The 22,711-nt window shown below is 56.2% G+C and overlaps 2 long non-coding RNA genes across 2 annotated transcripts in view; one reads left to right on the forward strand and one right to left on the reverse strand.

Moving 5' to 3' along the window:
- The window catches only part of LOC140455038 (uncharacterized), a 321,983-nt gene that overhangs the window by 268,770 nt on the left and 30,502 nt on the right, over nt 1-22,711 (reverse strand). The window lies entirely within an intron of this gene.
- The window catches only part of LOC140455037 (uncharacterized), a 742,733-nt gene that overhangs the window by 8,525 nt on the left and 711,497 nt on the right, over nt 1-22,711 (forward strand). Inside the window, exon 4 of the long non-coding RNA XR_011952761.1 lies at nt 298-493. This is a non-coding gene — a long non-coding RNA (uncharacterized lncRNA). The remainder of the gene's footprint in view (nt 1-297; nt 494-22,711) is intronic.

The raw sequence follows: 22,711 nt of genomic DNA on the forward strand, positions 1-22,711 counted from the left end.
TGGAAAGGGATTTGGTTTTCCAATGTGATTTCCATCAATGCACTTATTGGAACCTCAGGCAGACAGACGGACACAGATGGTTGCAAATTTGTTTTCCTCACTGAAGGAAGCACACATTGCCATCAGAGTGTTTGTAACAGAGGGGCACCGGCTTATTCCTGGTTCTGGAGATTGTTGACTAAGTGGGTGAGATTCAGAGATCCTGTACTGCATGTGATAAGAGCTGTTTTCATGGAACTGGATGTTATGACCAAAGAGATTGGCAGGATTGATGTTGGCAGCTGTCTCTGCTGATAGGAATCTAGAACAATGGGTCACAGTCTCAGAAATGGAGAGCAGCCTGAGTGACTGAGATAAGAAGAAATGACTTCACTCAAACACCCGGGAATCTGTGATCATTTCCACTTCAAGAACGGAATCACTGACTACATTCCAGAGAATAATTTGCAATGTTTGCAATACAAAGTGGATCAAAAGATGTTGCAGAAACTGGGTGAGTTCTGAAAAGTTAACGATGATGCTACTAAAATGAACACAAATGCTGTGGCTGCTGGAAATTTGAAACAGACTGGCAGGTAATGTAGAGAGAGAGAGAAGCAGAGTTAATGTTTTCCATTTGATTAGATTAGTTTATTTACAGTATGGATTCAGGTCCTTCAGCCCAACAAGTCCACACCGACCCGTCGAAGCGCAACCCACACAGCCCCATTCTCCTACATTTAACACTACAGCCAATTTAGCATGGCCAATTCAGCTAACCTGCACATCTTTGTGACTGTGGGAAGAAACCGGAGCACCCGGAGGAAACCCATGCAGACACAGGGAGAATGTGCAAACTCCACCCAGTCAGTCGCCTAAGGCGGGAAATGAACCCGGGTCTCTGGCGCTGAGAGACAGCAGTGCTAACCACTGTGCCACCGTGCTGCCTACAAACTTTTAATCAGAACAAAAAATGTTATAAAGCTGCAGTCAGGCTCCTGGGGCTAAATGGTAACGTTCTGTCTGTGTTGCTAAAGTTTTTTTTGGGAGAAACAATCCCCTCATTTGCTTGACTGTGGCGCTGTGATTATGCTATTGAAACAGCAAGGACTATTTTTCTATGTCTCATTGATGTCTGGGTGTAAATTAGGGTCCGTTGTTCATCACTGACTCTGGAGGTAGTTCTGATACGTGGGAATATTCAATTTAAAATGTTGATCTTGCAAAACAGGAAGATTTTCTCCCAGACAGGGAATCAGACGTCCATTACTGATCCTCACTGACCATGACAAGACTCAAACCGAGAGATTTATTTTTGTGACTGACACACTCAGATGTGGTATACACTAGCTCACACAGTCCTGTCCTTCCACACACCCCAGTTTCTGGACTCTGAATCAGAGGATCTCGATGGAGAAACACTTCCAGCCATTGGGACAATTCAGGAGATACCCACGATACACATTCTCCCTCAGGGGGAATCCCTGAAAGGTGGTCTGTCAGGTTCACAATGGATATTTCTTTAATATTTGCTCAGTGAATTCCGAGAACAGAGAGATTGATTGGAGGCCCAGATTGTCAGCTTGAAGAGTAGTCACTGCTTTGATGTAGGGAATGGAAGGGTATCATTTGGATTGTTCATTTCAGCCATTTGTAGAGGGGGCTATAGCTTTCATTGTGAGTGGGAGCTTGAGAGAAGCTGATTGATCGTGGTTGTGGGGATGTTTATACAACTTTCAGGAACGGATTAATACACCAGAGGAATGTGTCAGTGTTTCCAGGGGGATCCGAGGTGGGGGGGGTGAGGTGGGGGTAATGTGTCAATGTGTACAGGGGGCTCTCAGAGGCTGGGTGGGATGTACATCAATTTACAGGGGGCTCCTGTCCCCCCACCCACCCCCAACCGCGTCCAACGCTGCGCCCATCAACCACGTCTGACACCATCCCCCCAACCCCGCCCCCACAACGCCGTACCCCCAACCCCGTGCAACGACGTCCCCGCCCAACCCCGTGCAACGCCGTTCGCCACAACCCCGTTCCCCCAACTCCGTACCCGCCTCAACCCATTCCCCCCAACCCCGTGCAACACCGTCCCCCCAACCCCGTTCCCCCAACACCGTGCAACGCCATTCCCCCCAAGCCCATTCCCCCAACCCTGTGCAAACCCATTCCCCCCAACCCCGTACCCGTCCAACCCCGTGCAAAGCCGTTCCCGCCCAAACCCATTCCCACAACCCCGTCCCCGCCCAACCCCACCCAAATCCGTCCCCAACCCTGTGCAATGCACCTCCCCCAACCCCGTTCCCTCAACCTCGTGAAACGCCGTCCCCCAACCCGTGCAATGCCGTCCCCAACCCAAACCTGTTCCCCCCAACCCCGTCCCCCCAGCCTTGTGCAATGCCATTCCCCCAACCCCGTTTCCCCTCAACCCCGTCCGCCCAACCTCGTGCAACGCCGTTCCCCCCAACCTCGTGCAACGCCGTTCCCCCTAACCCAGAGTAAAGCTGTCCCCCCAACCCCGTCCCCCCAGGCTTGTGCAATGCCATTCCCCCAACCCCGTTTCCCCTCAACCCCGTCCGCCCAACCTCGTGCAACGCCATTCCCCCCCAACCCCGTGCAACACCGTCCCCTCCCAAAACCGTTCCCCAAACCCATTCAACACCGTCCCCGCAACCCCGAGCAACGCCGTTCCCCCCAACCCCGTTCCCCCCAACCCCATGTAGCACCGTCCCCCCAACCCCGTGCAAAGCGGTTCCTCCAACCCCGTGCAACGCTGTACCCTCCAACCAAGTTCCCCCAACCCTGTGCAACATCGTACCCCCCAACGCCGTTCCCCCAACGCCATCCCCCCAACCATGTGCAACACCGTCCTCTCTAACACCGTACCCCAACCCCGTGCAATGCCGTTCCTCCCCAACCCCATTCCCCCCAACCATGTCCCCCCAACCCTGTGCAACGCCGTTCCCCCCAACCCCGTGCAATGCTGTTCCCCCCACAACGCCGTTCCCCTAACCCCATGCAACACTGTCCCCCCCAACACCGTCCCACCAACCCTGTGCAACACTGTTACCCCCAACGGTGTGCAACGCTGTTCCCGTCAACCCTCTCCAACGCTGTTCCCCCAATGCCATTCCCCCAACCCAGTGCAATGCCGTTCCCCACAACGCCGTTCCCCCCCCAACCCCGTGCAACGCCGTTCCCCCAACCCTGTGCAACGCCGTTCCCATTAACCCCGTTCAACTCAGTTCCCCCAATGCCATTCCCCCCAACCCCGTGCAACACCATTCCCCCCCAACCCCGTGCAACGCCGTTTCCCCAACCCTGTGCAACGCCATTGCCCCCAACCCCATGCAATGCCAACTGTCCGACCCCATTCCCCCAACCCCGTTCAACACCGTTCCACCAACCCCGTTCAACACCGTTCCCCCCACTCCGTGCAACGCCGTTCCCCCTCACTCCGTGCAACGCCGTCCCCCCAACCCCATGCAATGCCATCCCCACAATGCCGTCCCCAACCCCGTGCAATGCCGCCCCCCCACAACATGCAACGCCATTCCCCCCCAACCCCGTGCAACGCGGTTCCCCCCCAACCCCGTGCAACGTGGTTCCCCCCCAACCCCGTGCAAAGCGGTTCCCCCCCAACCCCGTGCAACGCGGTTCCCCCCCAACCCCGTGCAACGTGGTTCCCCCCCAACCCCGTGCAACGCGGTTCCCCCCCAACCCCGTGCAACGTGGTTCCCCCCCAACCCCGTGCAAAGCGGTTCCCCCCCAACCCCGTGCAACGCGGTTCCCCCCCAACCCCGTGCAACGTGGTTCCCCCCCCAACCCCGTGCAAAGCGGTTCCCCCCCAACCCCGTGCAACGCGGTTCCCCCCCAACCCCGTACAACGCGGTTCCCCCCAACTCCGTGCAACGCGGTTCCCCCCCAACCCCGTGCAAAGCGGTTCCCCCCAACCCCGTGCAACGCGGCTCCCCGCCAACCCCGTGCAACGCGGCACCCCCCCCAACCCCGTGCAACGCGGCACCCCCCCAACCCCGTGCAACGCGGCACCCCCCCCAACCCCGTGCAACGCGGCTCCCCCCCAACCCCGTGCAACGCGGCTCCCCCCCAACCCCGTGCAACGCGGCTCCCCCCAACCCCGTGCAACGCGGCTCCCCCCAACCCCGTGCAACGCGGTTTCCCCCAACCCCGTGCAACGCGGTTTCCCCCAACCCCGTGCAACGCGGTTTCCCCCAACCCCGTGCAACGCGGTTTCCCCCAACCCCGTGCAACGCGGTTTCCCCCAACCCCGTGCAACGCGGTTTCCCCCAACCCCGTGCAACGCGGTTTCCCCCAACCCCGTGCAACGCGGTTTCCCCCAACCCCGTGCAACGCGGTTTCCCCCAACCCCGTGCAACGCGGTTTCCCCCAACCCCGTGCAACGCGGTTTCCCCCAACCCCGTGCAACGCGGTTTCCCCCAACCCCGTGCAACGCGGTTTCCCCCAACCCCGTGCAACGCGGTTTCCCCCAACCCCGTGCAACGCGGTTTCCCCCAACCCCGTGCAACGCGGTTTCCCCCAACCCCGTGCAACGCGGTTTCCCCCAACCCCGTGCAACGCGGTTTCCCCCAACCCCGTGCAACGCGGTTTCCCCCAACCCCGTGCAACGCGGTTTCCCCCAACCCCGTGCAACGCGGTTTCCCCCAACCCCGTGCAACGCGGTTTCCCCCAACCCCGTGCAACGCGGTTTCCCCCAACCCCGTGCAACGCGGTTTCCCCCAACCCCGTGCAACGCGGTTTCCCCCAACCCCGTGCAACGCGGTTTCCCCCAACCCCGTGCAACGCGGTTTCCCCCAACCCCGTGCAACGCGGTTTCCCCCAACCCCGTGCAACGCGGTTTCCCCCAACCCCGTGCAACGCGGTTTCCCCCCAACCCCGTGCAACGCGGTTTCCCCCCAACCCCGTGCAACGCGGTTTCCCCCCAACCCCGTGCAACGCGGTTCCCCCCAACTCCGTGCAACGCGGTTCCCCCCCAACCCCGTGCAAAGCGGTTCCCCCCAACCCCGTGCAACGTGGTTCCCCGCCAACCCCGTGCAACGCGGCACCCCCCCAACCCCGTGCAACGCGGCACCCCCCCAACCCCGTGCAACGCGGCTCCCCCCCAACCCCGTGCAACGCGGCACCCCCCCAACCCCGTGCAACGCGGCTCCCCCCCAACCCCGTGCAACGCGGCACCCCCCCAACCCCGTGCAACGCGGCTCCCCCCCAACCCCGTGCAACGCGGCTCCCCCCAACCCCGTGCAACGCGGCTCCCCCCAACCCCGTGCAACGCGGTTTCCCCCAACCCCGTGCAACGCGGCTCCCCCCAACCCCGTGCAACGCGGTTTCCCCCCAACCCCGTGCAACGCGGTTTCCCCCAACCCCGTGCAACGCGGTTTCCCCCAACCCCGTGCAACGCGGTTTCCCCCAACCCCGTGCAACGCGGTTTCCCCCAACCCCGTGCAACGCGGTTTCCCCCAACCCCGTGCAACGCGGTTTCCCCCAACCCCGTGCAACGCGGTTTCCCCCAACCCCGTGCAACGCGGTTTCCCCCAACCCCGTGCAACGCGGTTTCCCCCAACCCCGTGCAACGCGGTTTCCCCCAACCCCGTGCAACGCGGTTTCCCCCAACCCCGTGCAACGCGGTTTCCCCCAACCCCGTGCAACGCGGTTTCCCCCAACCCCGTGCAACGCGGTTTCCCCCAACCCCGTGCAACGCGGTTTCCCCCAACCCCGTGCAACGCGGTTTCCCCCAACCCCGTGCAACGCGGTTTCCCCCAACCCCGTGCAACGCGGTTTCCCCCAACCCCGTGCAACGCGGTTTCCCCCAACCCCGTGCAACGCGGTTTCCCCCAACCCCGTGCAACGCGGTTTCCCCCAACCCCGTGCAACGCGGTTTCCCCCAACCCCGTGCAACGCGGTTTCCCCCAACCCCGTGCAACGCGGTTTCCCCCAACCCCGTGCAACGCGGTTTCCCCCAACCCCGTGCAACGCGGTTTCCCCCAACCCCGTGCAACGCGGTTTCCCCCAACCCCGTGCAACGCGGTTTCCCCCAACCCCGTGCAACGCGGTTTCCCCCAACCCCGTGCAACGCGGTTTCCCCCAACCCCGTGCAACGCGGTTTCCCCCAACCCCGTGCAACGCGGTTTCCCCCAACCCCGTGCAACGCGGTTTCCCCCAACCCCGTGCAACGCGGTTTCCCCCAACCCCGTGCAACGCGGTTTCCCCCAACCCCGTGCAACGCGGTTTCCCCCAACCCCGTGCAACGCGGTTTCCCCCAACCCCGTGCAACGCGGTTTCCCCCAACCCCGTGCAACGCGGTTTCCCCCAACCCCGTGCAACGCGGTTTCCCCCAACCCCGTGCAACGCGGTTTCCCCCAACCCCGTGCAACGCGGTTTCCCCCAACCCCGTGCAACGCGGTTTCCCCCAACCCCGTGCAACGCGGCACCCCCCAACACCGTGCAACGCGGCACCCCCCAACACCGTGCAACGCGGCACCCCCCAACACCGTGCAACGCGGCTTCCCCCAACCCCGTGCAACGCGGCACCCCCCAACCCCGTGCAACGCGGTTCCCCCCCAACCCCGTGCAACGCGGCCCCCCCCAACCACGTGCAACGCCATCCCCCCAATGCCGTTTCCCCCCACCCCGTGCAACGCCATTCTCCCCCATCCCGTGCAACGCCATTTTCGTGTGTGAGAGAATCCCAGAGTGTGTGTGTTTCCCAGAGTGTGTGAGAGAGAGCCAATCCCAGAGTGTGTGTGAGTGGGACGGAATCCCAGAGTATGCGTGCGAGTTTCCCAGAGTGTGTGTTGAGAGAGGGAATCCCAGCGCGTGTGTTGAGAGAATGAATCCCAGCGCGTGTGTCAGACTTGGAATCCCAGAGAGTCCCAGAGTGTGTGTGAGAGAATCCCAGAGTGTGTGAGAGAGAGTGAATGCCAGAGTACGAATGAGAGAATCCCAAAGTATGCGTGCGAGTTTCCCAGAGTCTGTATGTGAGAGGGAATGCCAGAGTGAGTGTTGAGAGAGGGAATCCCAGAGTGTGTGTGGGTTTCCACTAGTGTGTGAGAGAGATGGAATCCCAGAGTGTGAGAGAGAGAGGGAATCCCAGATAGTCCCAGAGTGTGTGTGTGAGAGAATCCCAGAGTGTGTGTGAGAGTCAAATCCCAGAATGTGTGCGAGTTGCACAGAGTGTTTATGCGAGAGAGAATCCCAGAGTGTGTGTGAGAGAGGGCATCCCAGAGAGTCCCAGAGTGTGTGTGTGAGAGGGAATCCCAGAGAGTCCCAGAGTGTGTGTGAGAGAGGGAATTCCAGAGTGTGTGTGAGAAAGGGAATCCACGAGTATGTGTGTGAGAGCGAGGCCCAGGGTGTGTGTGTGTGAGAGGGAGTCCCAGAGAGTGTGTGATAGAGGGAATCCAAGAGTGTATGAATCCGAGGGAGAGAGAAAATCTGAGGGAGTCCCAGCGCGCGTGAGAGCGTGGGAGTCCCAGCGCGCGTGAGAGCGTGGGAGTCCCAGCGCGCGTGAGAGCGTGGGAGTCCCAGCGCGCGTGAGAGCGTGGGAGTCCCAGCGCGCGTGAGAGCGTGGGAGTCCCAGCGCGCGTGAGAGCGTGGGAGTCCCAGCGCGCGTGAGAGCGTGGGAGTCCCAGCGCGCGTGAGAGCGTGGGAGTCCCAGCGCGCGTGAGAGCGTGGGAGTCCCAGCGCGCGTGAGAGCGTGGGAGTCCCAGCGCGCGTGAGAGCGTGGGAGTCCCAGCGCGCGTGGGAGTCCCAGCGCGCGTGAGAGCGTGGGAGTCCCAGCGCGCGTGAGAGCGTGGGAGTCCCAGCGCGCGTGAGAGCGTGGGAGTCCCAGCGCGCGTGAGAGCGTGGGAGTCCCAGCGCGCGTGAGAGCGTGGGAGTCCCAGCGCGCGTGAGAGCGTGGGAGTCCCAGCGCGCGTGAGAGCGTGGGAGTCCCAGCGCGCGTGAGAGCGTGGGAGTCCCAGCGCGCGTGAGAGCGTGGGAGTCCCAGCGTACCCCAGAGTGTAAGAGAGAGAGCCAATCCCAGCGCGCCCCAGAGTATGTAAGAGAGAGAGCCAATCCCAGCGCGCCCCAGAGTATGTGAGAGGGAGAGCTAATCCCAGCGCGCCCCAGAGTATGTGAGAGGGAGAGCCAATCCCAGCGCGCCCCAGAGCATGTGAGAGGGAGAGCCAATCCCAGCGCGCCCCAGAGTATGTGAGAGGGAGAGCCAATCCCAGCGCGACCCAGAGTATGTGAGAGGGAGAGCCAATCCCAGCGCGCCCCAGAGTATGTGAGAGGGAGAGCCAATCCCAGCGAGCCCCAGAGTATGTGAGAGGGAGTCCCCGTGTGTGTGGGAGAGAAGGAATCCCAGAGTGTGTGTGAGAGAATCCCAGAGTGTGTGTGAGAGAATCCCAGAGTGTGTGTGAGAGAGGGCATCCCAGAGAGTCCCCGAGAGTGTGTGAAAGAGGGAATCCAAGAATGTGTGTGAGAGAGAGAGAGAATCCGAGAGAGTCCCAGAGTGTGTGAGAGAGAGGGAATCCCAGATGTGTGTGAGAGAGGGAATCCCAGAGAATCCCAGAGTTTGTGTGCGAGTTTCCCAGAGTGTGTATGTGAGAGGGAATCCCAGCGTGAGTGTTGAGAGTGGGAATCCCAGCGTGTGTGTGTGTGTGAGTGGGAATCCCAGCGTGTGTGTGTGTGTGAGTGAGAATCCCAGCGTGTGTGTGTGTGAGTGGGAATCCCAGCGTGTGTGTGTGTGAGTGGGAATCCCAGCGTGTCCCAGAGTGTAAGAGAGAGAGCCAATCCCAGAGTGTGTGTGAGAGAGGGCATCCCTGAGAGCCCCAGAGTGTAAGAGAGAGAGCCAATCCCAGAGTGTGTGTGAGAGAGGTCATCCCTGAGAGTTCCAGAGTATGTGAGAGGGAGTCCCCGTGTGTGTGGGAGAGAAGGAATCCCAGAGAGTCCCAGAGTGTGTGAGAGAGAGTGAATCCCAGAGTGTGTGTGAGAGAATCCCAGAGTGAGAGAGAGAGAGGGAATCCCAGAGTGTGTTGGTGTGCGAGAATCCCAGAGTGTATGTGTGAGAGGGAATCCCAGAGTGTGTGTGTGAGAGGGAATCCCAGAGAGTCCCCGAGAGTTTGTGATAGAGGGAATCCAAGAGTGTGTGTGAGAGAGGGAATCCCAGAGAGTCCCAGAGTGTGTGTGAGTGAGGGAATCCCAGAGAGCCCCAGAGTGTGTGTGAGAGAGGGAATCCCAGAGTGTGTGTGAGAGAGGAAATCCCAGAGTGTGTAAGGAAATCCCACAGTGAGTAAGAGAGAGTCCCAGAGTATGTGAGACAGTCCCAGAAGCCTATGGTGTGTAAGGGAATCCCAAATGTAAGAGAGATTCCCTGAGTGTGCCAGAGTATGCGAGAGAATTCCAGTGTGTGTGTAAGAGAATCACAGTGTCCCAGAGTGTGTCTGTGAGTGTCCCAGATTGTGTGTGAGAGAGAGAGGGGATCCCAGAGAGTCCCAGAGTGTGTGTGAGAGTGGGAATCCCAGAGGGTGTCTGAGAGAGGGAATCCCAGATTGTGCGTGAGAGAGGGAATTCCAGCGAGTCCCTGTGTGTGAGAGGGAATCGCAGAGTGTGTGTGAGGGAATCCCAGAGTATGTGTGAGAGTGTCCCAGAGTGGGAATCCCAGAATGTGTGAGAGAGAGGGAATGCCAGAGTGTGTGTGTGAGAGGGAATTCCAGAGAGTTCCAGGTTGTGTGTGAGAGAATCCCAGCGTGTGTGAGAGAGAGGGTATCCCAGAGTGTGTGTGAGAGAATCCCAGAGTGTGTGTGATTGAGGGAATCCAAGAGTGTGTGTGAGACAGAGAGAGAATCCGAGAGAGTGGGAATCCCAGAGTGTGTGAGAGAGTAAACCCCAGAGTGTGTGTGAGTGAGGGAATCCCAGAGAGCCCCCGAGTGTGTGTGAGAGAGGGAATCCCAGAGAGCCCCCGAGTGTGTGTGAGAGAGGGAGTCCCCGAGTGTGTGTGAGAGAGGGAGTCCCCGAGTGTGTGTGAGAGAGGGAGTCCCCGAGTGTGTGTGAGAGAGGGAGTCCCCGAGTGTGTGTGAGAGAGGGAGTCCCCGAGTGTGTGTGAGAGAGGGAGTCCCCGAGTGTGTGTGAGAGAGGGAGTCCCCGAGTGTGTGTGAGAGAGGGAGTCCCCGAGTGTGTGTGAGAGAGGGAGTCCCCGAGTGTGTGTGAGAGAGGGAGTCCCCGAGTGTGTGTGAGAGAGGGAGTCCCCGAGTGTGTGTGAGAGAGGGAGTCCCCGAGTGTGTGTGAGAGAGGGAGTCCCCGAGTGTGTGTGAGAGAGGGAGTCCCCGAGTGTGTGTGAGAGAGGGAGTCCCCGAGTGTGTGTGAGAGAGGGAGTCCCCGAGTGTGTGTGAGAGAGGGAGTCCCCGAGTGTGTGTGAGAGAGGGCGTCCCCGAGTGTGTGTGAGAGAGGGCACCCCAGAGTGTGTGTGTGAGAGAGGGCATCCCAGAAAACCCCAGAGTGTGTGTGAGGGAGGGAATCCCACAGAGCCCCAGAGTGTGTGTGAGGGAGGGAATCCCAGAGAGCCCCAGAGTGTGTGTGAGAGAGGGCATCCCAGAGTGTGTGTAAGAGAGGGAGTCCCAGAGTGTGTGTGAGAGAGGGCATCCCAGAGTGTCCCAGAGTGTGTGTGAGAGAGGGCATCCCAGAGTGTGTGTGAGAGAGGGCATCCCAGAGTGTGTGTGTGAGAGAGGGCATCCCAGAGAGCCCGAGAGTATGTGTGTGAGAGGGAATCCCAGAGAGCCCCAGAGTGTGTGTGAGAGAGGGCACCCCAGAGTGTGTGTGAGAGAGAGGGCATCCCAGAGAGCCCCAGAGTGTGTGTGAGAGAGGGCATCCCAGACTGTGTGTGAGAGAGGGAATCCCAGACTGTGTGTGAGAGAGGGCACCCCAGAGTGTGTGCGTGAGAGAGGGCATCCCAGAGAGCCCCAGAGTGTGTGTGAGGGAGGGAATCCCAGAGAGCCCCAGAGTGTGTGTGAGAGAGGGCATCACAGAGTGTGTGTGAGAGAGGGCACCCCAGAGTGTGTGCGTGAGAGAGGGCATCCCAGAGAGCCCCAGAGTGTGTGTGAGGGAGGGAATCCCAGAGAGCCCCAGAGTGTGTGTGAGAGAGGGCATCACAGAGTGTGTGTGAGAGAGGGCATCCCAGAGAGTGTGTGTGAGAGAGGGCATCCCAGAGAGTGTGTGTGAGGGAGGGCACCCCAGAGAGTGTGTGTGAGGGAGGGCACCCCAGTGAGCCCCAGAGTGTGTGTGCGGGAGGGAATCCCAGAGTCTGTGTGTGCGGGAGGGAATCCCCGAGTGTGTGGGATAGAAGGAATCCCCGAGTGTGTGGGATAGAAGGAATCCCCGAGTGTATGTGAGAGGGAATCCCAGAGAGTCCCCGAGAGTGTGTGCTAGAGGGAATCCAAGAGTGTGTGTGAGCGAGAGAGAATCCGAGAGAGTCCCAGATTGTGTGAGAGAGTGGGAATTCCAGTGTGTGTGCGAGTTTCCCAGAGTGTGTGTGAGAGAGGGAATCCCTGAGTGTGTGTGTGAGAGAATCCCAAAGTGTGTGAGGTAGGGAATCTCAGAGTGTGTGCGTGAGCGAATCCCAGACTGTGTGTGAGAGTCGGAATCCCAGAGTGTGTGACATTTTCCCGAGTGTGTGTGAGAGAGGGAATCCCAGAGAGACACAGATTGTGTTTGAGAGAATCCCAGCGTGTGTGTGAGAGAGGGAATCCCTGTGTGTGTGTGAGAGAGAATCCCAAAGTGTGTGAGAGAGAGGGAATCCCAGAGTGTGTGCGTGAGCGAATCCTAGACTGTGTGTGAGAGTCGGAATCCCAGAGTGTTTATGAGAGAGGGAATCCCAGAGTATGAATGAGAGAATCCCAAGGTGTGTGTGGTGAGTTTCCCAGAGTGTGTATGTGAGAGGGAATGCCAGAGTGAGTGTTGAGAGAGGGAATCCCAGAGAGTGTGTGTGAGAGAGGAAATCCCAGAGAGTGTGTGTGAGAGAGGGAATCCCAGAGTGTCAGAGGGAATCCCAGAGTGCGTGTGAGAGAGGTCAAATCCCAGAGTGTGTGAGAGAGAGGGAATCCCAGAGAGTCCCAGAGTGTGGGTAAGAGTGGAAAACCCGGAGTGTTTGAGGGAATTCCCAGAGTGTGTGAGAGAAACCCAGGGTGTTTGGGCGAGGGTCCTAGCGTCCCAGATTGTGTAAGGGAATCTCAGAGAGTCCCAGAATGTGAGAGAGGGAATTCCAAATTGTGTGTGTGTGTGTGTGAGAGAGAATCCCAGAGTGTGTGTGTGGATTTCCCAGAGTGTGTTTGGGAGAGGGGATCCCAGAGTGTGTGTGAGCTGAAGGGAATCTCAGAGAGTCCCTGAGTGTGTGTGAGAGTGGGAATCCCAAAGTGTGAGAGAAAGTTAGAATCCCAGAGTGTGTGTGTGAGTTTCCCAGAGTGTGTGTGTGAGAGGGCATCCCAGAGTGTGTGTGTGAGAGTGGAAATCCCAGAGTGTGTGAGAGCGGGAATCCCAGAGTGTGTAAGAGAACCTCAGAGCGTGTAACGAAGTCCCACAGTGAGTAAGAGAGAGTCCTAGAGTAAGTGAGAGAGTCCCAGAAGCCTGTGGTGTGGAAGGGCATCCCAAATGTAAGAGAGATTTCCTGAGTGTGCCAGAGTATGCGAGAGAATTCCAGTGTGTGTAAGAGAATCACAGTGTCTGTGAGTGTGTCTGTGAGTGTCCCAGATTGTTTGTGAGAGAGAGAGGGGATCCCTGAGAGTCCCAGAGTGTGTGTGAGAATGGGAATCCCAGAGGGTGTCTGAGAGAGGGAATCCCAGATTGTGTGTGAGAGAGGGAATTCCAGCGAGTCCCAGAGTGTGTATGAGAGAATACCAGCGTGTGTGTGAGAGTGGGAATCCCAGAGTATGTGTGAGAGTGTCCCAGAGTGGGAATCCCAGAGTGTGTGAGAGAGAGGGAATGCCAGAGTGTGTGTGTGAGAGGGAATTCCAGAGAGTTCCAGGTTGTGTGTGAGAGAATCCCAGCGTGTGTGAGAGAGGGTATCCCAGAGTGTGTGTGAGAGAGGGAATCCCAGAGAGTCCCAGAGTGTGTGTGTGAGCGAATCCCAGACTCTGTGAGTGCCGGAATCCCAGAGTGTGTATGTGAGTTTCACAGAGCGTTTGTGCGAGAGGGAGTCCCAGGGTGTGTGAGAGAGGGAATCCCAGAAGTGTGTGAGAGAGGGCATCCCAGGGTGTGTGGGAGAGAGGGCATCCCACAGAATCCAGGAGTGTGTTTGTGTGTGAGAGAATCCCAGAATGTGTGTGTGAGAGAGGGAATCCCAGAGTGCGTTTGAGTGAGGGAATCCCAGAGAGTGTGTGAGAGAGGGATTTCCAAAGGGTGTGTGTGAGAGAGGGATTCCCAGAGGGTGTGTGTGAGAGAGGGAATCCCAGAGTGTGTGAGAGAAAGGGAATCCCAGAGTATGATTGAGAGAATCCCAAAGTATGCGTGTGAGTTTCCCAGAGTGTGTATGTGAGAGGGAATTCCAGAGAGTCCCCGAGAATGTGTGATAGAGGGACTCCAAGGGTGTGTGTGAGCGAGAGAGAATCCGGGAGAGTCCCAGATTGTGTGAGAGAGTGGGAAATCCAGTGTGTGTGCGAGTTTCCCAGAGTGTGTGTGTGTGAGAGAGGGAATACCATAGTTTGTGAGAGAGACGGAATCCCAGAGTGCGTGTGAGAGAGGGAATCCCAGAGAGTCCCAGAGTGTGTATGAGAGAATACCAGCGTGTGTGTGAGAGTGGGAATCCCAGAATGTGTGTGAGAGAGGGAATCCCAGAGTGTGTGAGAGAGCAGAAATCCCAAATTGTGTGTGAGAGGGAATCCCAGACTGTGTGAGAGAGTCGGAATCCCAAAGTGTGTATGAGAGGGGGAATCCCAGAGTACGAATGGGAGAATCCCAAAGCGTGTGTGCGAGTTTCCCAGAGTGTGTATGTGAGAGGAATGCCAGAGTGAGTTTGTGTGAGAGAGGGAATCCCAGAGTTTGTGTGAGAGAGGGAATCCCCGGGTGTGTGTGAGACGGGGAATCCCCGGGTGTGCGTGAGAGGGGGAATCCCCGAGTGTGCGTGAGAGAGGGAATCCCCGAGTGTGCGTGAGAGGGGGAATCCCTGACTGTGCATGAGATTATTCCAGAGTGTGGGAGAGAGAGGGAATCCCAGAGAGTCCCAGAGTGTGTGTGAGAGAGGGGGAATCCCAGAGTATGTCAGAGAGAGAGAATCCCAGAGAGTCCCAGTGTGTGAGAGAGGGAATCCCAGAGCGTGTGAGAGAGGGAATCCCAGAGTGTGTGTGAGAAGGCAAATCCCAGAGTGTGTGTGAGAGAGGGAATCCCAGAGTGTGTGTGAGAGAGAGGGAGTCCCAGAGTGTGGGTAAGAGTGGCAATCCCAGAAGGTTTGAGTGAATTCCCAGAGTGTGTGAGAGAAACCCAGGGTGTGTGGGCGAGGGTCCTAGCGTCCCAGGTTGTGTAAGGGAATCCCAGAGAGTCCCAGAATCTGAGAGAGAGAATCCCAGAGTGTGTGTGTGGGTTTCCCAGAGTGTGTTTGAGAGAGGGGATCCTAGAGTGTGTGTGAGCTGAAGGGAATCTCAGAGTCCCTGAGTGTGTGTGAGAGTGGGAATCTCAAAAAGAGAGAGAAAGTTAGAATCCCAGAGTGTGTGTGTGAGTTTCCCAGTGTGTATGTGAGAGAGAATCCCAGAGTGTGTGTGAGAGAGAGAATCCCAGAGTGTGTGTGAGAGAGGGTATCCCAGAGTGTGTGTGAGAGCGGGAATCCCACAGTGTGTAAGGGAATCTCAGTGTGTCCCCGAGTTTGTTAGGGATTCCTAGAGTGTGTGAGAGAGTCCCAGAGTGTGAGAGAGAATTGTAGAGCATATAAGGGAATCCCACAGTGAGTAAGAGAGAGTCCCAAAGTAAGTGAGAGAGTCCCAGAAGCCTATGGTGTGTAAGGGAATCCCAAATGTAAGAGAGATTCCCTGAGTGTGCGAGAGAATTCCAGTGTGTGTAAGAGAAGCACAGTGTCCCAGAGTGTGTCTATGAGTGTCCCAGTGTGTGTGTGAGAGAGTCCCAGAGTGTGTGTGAGAGAGCCAATCCCAGAGTGTGCGTGAGAGAGGAAATCCCAGACAGTCCCAGAGTGTGTGTGAGAGAGGGAATCCCAGACAGTCCCAGAGTGTGTGTGTAGGGAATCCAAGAGTGTGTGTGAGAGAGGGGGTCCCAGAGTGTGTGTGAGAGAGGGAGTACCAGACTCTGTGAGTGTCGGAATCCCAGAGTGTGTATGCGAGTTTCACAGAGCGTTTGTGAGTGAGGGAGTCCAAGCGTGTGTGTGAGAGAGGGAATCCCCGAGTGTGTGTGAGGGAGGGAATCCCAGAGAGCCCCAGAGTGTGTGTGAGGGAGGGCACCCCAGAGTGTGTGTGAGGGAGGGCACCCCAGAGTGTGTGTGTGAGAGGGAATCCCAGAGAGCCCCAGATTGTGTGTGAGGGAGGGAATCCCAGAGAGCCCCAGAGTGTGTGTGTGAGAGGGAATCCCAGAGAACCCCAGAGTGTGTGTGAGGGAGGGAATCCCAGAGAGCCCCAGAGTGTGTGTGTGAGAGGGAATCCCAGAGAGCCCCAGAGTGTATGTGAGGGAGGGAATCCCAGAGAGCCGCAGAGTGTGTGTGTGAGAGGGAATCCCAGAGCGCCCCAGAGTGTGTGTGAGGGAGGGAATCCCAGAGAGCCCCAGTGTGTGTGAGGGAGGGAATCCCCGAGTGTGTGGGATAGAAGGAATCCCAGAGTGTGTGTGAGAGAGGGAATCCCAGAGTATGAATGAGAGGATCCCAAAGTATGCGTGTGAGTTTCCCAGAGTGTGTATGTGAGAGGGAATCCCAGAGAGTCCCCGAGAGTGTGTGCTAGAGGGAATCCAAGAGTGTGTGTGAGCGAGAGAGAATCCGAGAGAGTCCCAGATTGTGTGAGAGTGTGGGAAATCCAGTGTGTGTGCGAGTTTCCCAGAGTGTCTGTGTGAGAGAGGGAATCCCTGAGTGTGTGTGTGAGAGAATCCAAAGAGAGATAGGGAATCCCATAGTATGTGAGAGAGACGGAATCCCAAAGTGTGTGTGAGAGAGGGAATCCCAGAGAGTCCCAGAGTGTGTATGAGAGAATCCCAGAGCGTCTGTGACATTTTCCCGAGTGTGTGTGACAGAGGGAATCCCAGAGAGACCCAGATCGTGTTTGAGAGAATCCCAGCGTGTGTGTGAGAGAGGGAATCCCTGAGTGTGTGTGTGAGAGAATCCCAAAGTGTGTGAGAGAGAGGGAATCCCAGTGTGTGTGAGAGAGCTGGAATCCCAGAGTGTGTGCGTGAGCGAATCCAAGACTGTGTGTGAGAGTCGGAATCCCAGAGTGTGTATGAGAGAGGGAATCCCAGAGTATGAAGGAGACAATCCCAAGGAGTGTGTGCGAGTTTCACAGAGTGTGTATGTGAGACGGAATGCCAGAGTGAGTGTTGAGAGTGGGAATCCCAGAGAGTGTGTGTGAGAGAGGGAATCCCAGAGAGAGTGTGTGAGAGAGGGAATCCCAGAGAGAGTGTGTGAGAGAGGGAATCTCAGAGAGAGTGTGAGAGAGAGGGAATCCCAGAGAGTGTGTGAGAGAGGGAATCCCAGAGTGTGTGTGAGAGAGAGAAAACCAGAGTGTGTGGGCGAGAGAGAGAAAACCAGAGTGTGTTTGTGAGAGAGAATCCAAGAGAGTCCCAGAGTGTCAGAGGGAATCCCAGAGTGCGTGTGTGATAGTGAATCCCAGAGCGTGTGAGAGAGGGCAAATCCCAGAGTGTGTGAGAGAGAGGGAATCCCAGAGAGTCGCAGAGTGTGGGTAAGAGTGGAAATCCCAGAGTGTTTGAGGGAATTCCCAGAGTGTGTGAGAGAAACCCAGGGTGTTTGGGCGAGGGTCCTAGCGTCCCAGATTGTGTAAGGGAATCCCAGAGAGTCCCAGAATATGAGAGATGGAATTCCAGTGTGTGTGTGTGTGTGTGTGTTTGTGAGAGAATCCCAGAGTGTGTGTGAGGGTTTCCCAGAGTGTGTTTGAGAGAGGGGATCTCAGAGTGTGTGTGAGCTGAAGGGAATTTCAGAGAGTCCCTGAGTGTGTGTGATTGTGGGAATCCCAAAGTGTGAGAGAAAGTTAGAATCCCAGAGTGTGTGTGTGAGTTTCCCAGTGTGTTTGTGAGAGAGGGCATCCCAGAATGTGTGTCAGAGAGGGAATCCCAGAGTGTGTGTGTGATAGTGAATCCCAGAGCGTGCGAGAGAGGGAATCCCAGAGTGTGTGTGAGATAGCAAATCCCAGAGTGTGTGTGAGAGAGGGAATCCCAGAGTGTGTGTGAGAGAGGGAATCCCAGAGTGTGTGTGAGTGAGGGAATGCCAGAGTGTGTTTGAGAGAGGGAATCCCCGAGTGTGCGTGAGAGAGGGAATCCCCGAGTGTGCGTGAGAGGGGGAATCCCCGAATGTGCGTGAGATTATTCCAGAGTGTGGAAGAGAGAGGGAATCCCAGAGAGTCCCAGAGTGTGTGTGAGAGAGGGGGAATCCCAGAGTGTGTGAGAGAGAGAGAATCCCAGAGAGTCCCAGAGTTTCAGAGGGAATCCCAGAGTGCTTGTGTGATAGTGAATCCCAGAGCGTGTGAGAGAGGGCAAATCCCAGAGTGTGTGAGAGAGAGGGAATCCCAGAGAGTCCCAGAGTGTGGGTAAGAGTGGAAATCCCAGAGTGTTTGAGGGAATTCCCAGAGTGTGTGAGAGAAACCCATGGTGTTTGGGCGAGGGTCCTAGCGTCCCAGATTGTGTAAGGGAATCCCAGAGAGTCCCAGAATGTGAGAGAGGGAATTCCAGTGTGTGTGTGTGTGTGTGTGTATGTGAGAGAGAGAGAATCCCAGAGTGTGTGTGCAGGTTCCCCAGAGTGTGTTTGAGAGAGGGGATCCCAGAGTGTGTGTGAGCTGAAGGGAATCTCAGAGAGTCCCTGAGTGTGTGTGAGAGTGGGAATCCCAAAGTGTGAGAGAAAGTTAGAATCCCAGAGTGTGTGTGTGAGTGTCCCAGTGTGTTTGTGAGAGAGGGCATCCCAGAGTGTGTGTGTGAGAGGGCATCCCAGAATGTGTGTGAGTGAGGGAATCCCAGAGTGTGTGTCAGAGTGGAAATCCCAGTGTGTGTGAGAGCGGGAAGCCCAGAGTGTGTAAGAGAACCTCAGAGCGTGTAAGGAAATCCCACAGTGAGTAAGAGAGAGTCCCAGAGTAAGTGAGAGAGTCCCAGAAGCCTATGGTGTGTAAGGGAATCCCAAATGTAAGAGAGATTCCCTGAGTATGCCAGAGTATACGAGAGAATTCCTGTGTGTGTAAGAGAATCACAGTGTCCCAGAGTGTGTCTGTGAGTGTCCCAGATTGTTTGTGAGAGAGTCCCAGAGTGTGAGAGAGAGAGGGGATCCCAGAGAGTCCCAGAGTGATGGTGAGAGAGAGAGTCCCAGAGTGATGGTGAGAGAGAGTATCCCAGAGTGTGCGTGATAGAGAGAATCCCAGAGTGATGGTGCGAGAGAGTACCCCCGAGTGTGTGTGATAGAGGGAATCCCAGATTGTGCGTGAGAGATGGAATCCCAGAGAGTGTGTGAGAGAGGTAGTCCCAGGTTGTGTGGGAGAGAGGGCATCCCACAGAATTCAGGAATGTGTTTGTGTGTGAGAAATTCCCAGAGTGTGTGTGAGAGAGGGAAACCCAGAGTGAGTGTGAGAGAACCCCAGAATGTGTGTGTGTGAGAGAATCCCAGAGTGTGTTTGTGAGAGGGAATCCCAGAGAGCCCCAGAGTGTTTGTGAGAGAGGGAATCCCAGAGTGCGTTTGAGTAAGGGAATCCCAGAGTGTGTGAGAGAGAGGGAATGCCAGAGAGTGTGTGAGAGAGGGCATCCCAGAGTGTGTTTGAGAAAGGGAATCCCCGAGTGTGCGTGAGAGAGGGAATCCCCGAGTGTGTGTGAGAGAGGGAATCCCTGAGTGTGTGTGTGAGAGAATCCCAAAGTGTGTGAGATAGGGAATCACATAGTATGTGAGAGAGACGGAATCCCAAAGTGTGTGTGAGAGAGGGAATCCCAGAGAGTCCCAGAGCGTCTGTGACATTTTCCCGAGTGTGTGTGACAGAGGGAATCCCAGAGAGACCCAGATCGTGTTTGAGAGAATCCCAGCGTGTGTGTGAGAGAGGGAATCCCTGAGTGTGTGTGTGTGAGAGAATCCCAAAGTGTGTGAGAGAGATGGAATCCCAGTGTGTGTGCGTGAGCGAATCCAAGACTGTGTGTGAGAGTCGGAATCCTAGAGTGTGTATGAGAGAGGGAATCCCAGAGTATGAAGGAGACAATCCCAAGGAGTGTGGGCGAGTTTCACAGAATGTGTATGTGAGATGGAATGCCAGAGTGAGTGTTGAGAGTGGGAATCCCAGAGAGTGTGTGTGAGAGAGGGATCCCAGAGAGTGTGTGAGAGAGGGAATCCCAGAGAGTGTGTGTGAGAGAGGGAATCCCAGAGAGAGTGTGTGAGAGAGGGAATCCCAGAGAGAGTGTGAGAGAGAGGGAAGCCCAGAGAGAGTGTGAGAGAGGGAATCCCAGAGTGTGTGTGCGAGAGAGAGAAAACCAGAGTGTGTTTGTGAGAGAGAATCCAAGAGAGTCCCAGAGTGTCAGAGGGAATCCCAGAGTGCGTGTGAGAGAGGGCAAATCCCAGAGTGTGTGAGAGAGAGGGAATCCCGGAGAGTCGCAGAGTGTGGGTAAGAGTGGAAATCCCAGAGTGTTTGAGGGAATTCCCAGAGTGTGTGAGAGAAACCCAGGGTGTTTGGGCGAGGGTCCTAGCGTCCCAGATTGTGTAAGGGAATCCCAGAGAGTCCCAGAATATGAGAGATGGAATTCCAGTGTGTGTGTGTGTTTGTGAGAGAATCCCAGAGTGTGTGTGAGGGTTTCCCAGAGTGTGTTTGAGAGAGGGGATCTCAGAGTGTGTGTGAGCTGAAGGGAATTTCAGAGAGTCCCTGAGTGTGTGTGATTGTGGGAATCCCAAAGTGTGAGAGAAAGTTAGAATCCCAGAGTGTGTGTGTGAGTTTCCCAGTGTGTTTGTGAGAGAGGGCATCCCAGAATGTGTGTGAGAGAGGGAAACCCAGAGTGTGTGTCAGAGTGGAAATCCCAGTGTGTGTGAGAGCGGGAATCCCAGAGTGTGTAAGAGAACCTCAGAGCGTGTAAGAAAATCCCACAGTGAGTAAGAGAGAGTCCCAGAGTAAGTGAGAGAGTCCCAGAAGCCTATGGTGTGTAAGGGAATCCCAAATGTAAGAGAGATTCCCTGAGTGTGCCAGAGTATGCGAGAGAATTCCAGTGTGTGTAAGAGAATCACAGTGTCCCAGAGTGTGTGTGTGAGAGAGTCCCAGAGGGTGAGAGAGAGAGGTAATCCCAGAGAGTCCCAGTGTGTCAGAGAGGGAATCCCAGAGTGTGTGCGAGAGAGGGAATCCCAGAGTGTGTGTGAGATAGCAAATCCCAGAGTGTGTGTGAGAGAGGGAATCCCAGAGTGTGTGTGAGAGAGGGAATCCCAGAGTGTGTTTGAGAGAGGGAATCCCCGAGTGTGCGTGAGAGAGGGAATCCCCGAATGTGCGTGAGATTATTCCAGAGTGTGGGAGAGAGAGGGAATCCCAGAGAGTCCCAGAGTGTGTGTGAGAGAGGGGGAATCCCAGAGTGTGTGAGAGAGAGAGAATCCCAGAGAGTCCCAGAGTTTCAGAGGGAATCCCAGAGTGCGTGTGTGATAGTGAATCCCAGAGCGTGTGAGAGAGGGCAAATCCCAGAGTGTGTGAGAGAGAGGGAATCCCAGAGAGTCCCAGAGTGTGGGTAAGAGTGGAAATCCCAGAGTGTTTGAGGGAATTCCCAGAGTGTGTGAGAGAAACCCATGGTGTTTGGGCGAGGGTCCGAGCGTCCCAGATTGTGTAAGGGAATCCCAGAGAGTCCCAGAATGTGAGAGAGGGAATTCCAGTGTGTGTGTGTGTGTGTGTGTGTGTGTGTGTGTGTGTGAGAGAGAATCCCAGAGTGTGTGTGTGTGGGTTCCCCAGAGTGTGTTTGAGAGAGGGGATCCCAGAGTGTGTGTGAGCTGAAGGGAATCTCAGAGAGTCCCTGAGTGTGTGTGAGAGTGTGAATCCCAAAGTGTGAGAGAAAGTTAGAATCCCAGAGTGTGTGTGTGAGTTTCCCAGTGTGTTTGTGAGAGAGGGCATCCCAGAGTGTGTGTGTGAGAGGGCATCCCAGAATGTGTGTGAGTGAGGGAATCCCAGAGTGTGTGTCAGAGTGGAAATCCCAGTGTGTGTGAGAGCGGGAATCCCAGAGTGTGTAAGAGAACCTCAGAGCGTGTAAGGAAATCCCACAGTGAGTAAGAGAGAGTCCCAGAGTAAGTGAGAGAGTCCCAGAAGCCTATGGTGTGTAAGGGAATCCCAAATGTAAGAGAGATTCCCTGAGTATGCCAGAGTATACGAGAGAATTCCTGTGTGTGTAAGAGAATCACAGTGTCCCAGAGTGTGTCTGTGAGTGTCCCAGATTGTGTGTGAGAGAGTCCCAGAGTGTGAGAGAGAGAGGGGATCCCAGAGAGTCCCAGAGTGATGGTGAGAGAGAGAATCCCAGAGTGATGGTGAGAGAGAGTATCCCAGAGTGTGTGTGAGAGAGAGAATCCCAGAATGTGTTTGAGAGAGGGCATCCCAGAGAGTGTGTGAGCTGAAGGGAATCTCAGAATCCCTGAGTGTGTGTGAGAGTGGGAATCCCAAAGTGAGAGAGAAAGTTAGAATCCCAGAGTGTGTGTGTGAGTTTCCCAGTGTGTTTGTAAGAGAGAATCCGAGATTGTGTGTGAGAGAGAGAATCCCAGAGTGTGTGTGAGAGAATCCCAGAGTGTGTGTGAGAGAGGGAATCCCAGAGTGTGTGTGAGAGAGGCAATCCCAGATTGTGTAAGGGAATCTCAGTGTGTCCCCGATTGTGTTAGGGATTCCAAGAGTGTGTGAGAGAGTCCTAGAGTGTGAGAGAGAATTGCAGAGCATGTAAGGAAATCCCACAGTGAGTAAGAGAGAGTCCCAAAGTAAGTGAGAGAGTCCCAGAAACCTATGGTTTGTAAGGGAATCCCAAATGTAAGAGAGATTCCCTGAGTGTGCCAGAGTGTGCGAGAGAATTCCAGTGTGTGTAAGAGAATCAGTGTCCCAGAGTGTGTCTGTGAGTGTCCCAGAGTGTTTGTGAGAGACCCAGAGTGTGTGTGAGAGAGCCAATCCCAGAGTGTGTGTGAGAGAGGGAATCCCAGACAGTCCCAGAGTGTGTGTGCAGGGAATCCCAGAGTGTGCGTGAGAGAGGGAATCCCAGACAGTCCCAGAGTGTGTGTGAGGGAATCCCAGAGTGTGTGTGAGAGAGGGGATCCCCTCGTGTGTAGGAGGGAGGGAATCCCAGAGTGTGTGTGTGAGAGGGAATCCCAGAGAGCCCCAGAGTGTGTGTGAGGGAGGGAATCCCAGAGAGCCCCAGAGTGTGTGTGAGGGAGGGCACCCCAGAGTGTGTGTGAGGGAGGGCACCCCAGAGAGTGTGTGAGAGAGGGAATCCCGAGTGTGTGTGTGGGAACGAATCCCAGAGAGGCCCAGAGTGTGTGTGTGAGAGGGAATCCCAGAGACCCCCAGAGTGTGTGTGAGGGAGGGAAAGCCAGAGAGCCCCAGAGTGTGTGTGAGGGAGG

This window comes from Chiloscyllium punctatum, chromosome 30, assembly GCF_047496795.1.
Source record: "Chiloscyllium punctatum isolate Juve2018m chromosome 30, sChiPun1.3, whole genome shotgun sequence".
Lineage (NCBI taxonomy): Eukaryota > Metazoa > Chordata > Chondrichthyes > Orectolobiformes > Hemiscylliidae > Chiloscyllium > Chiloscyllium punctatum.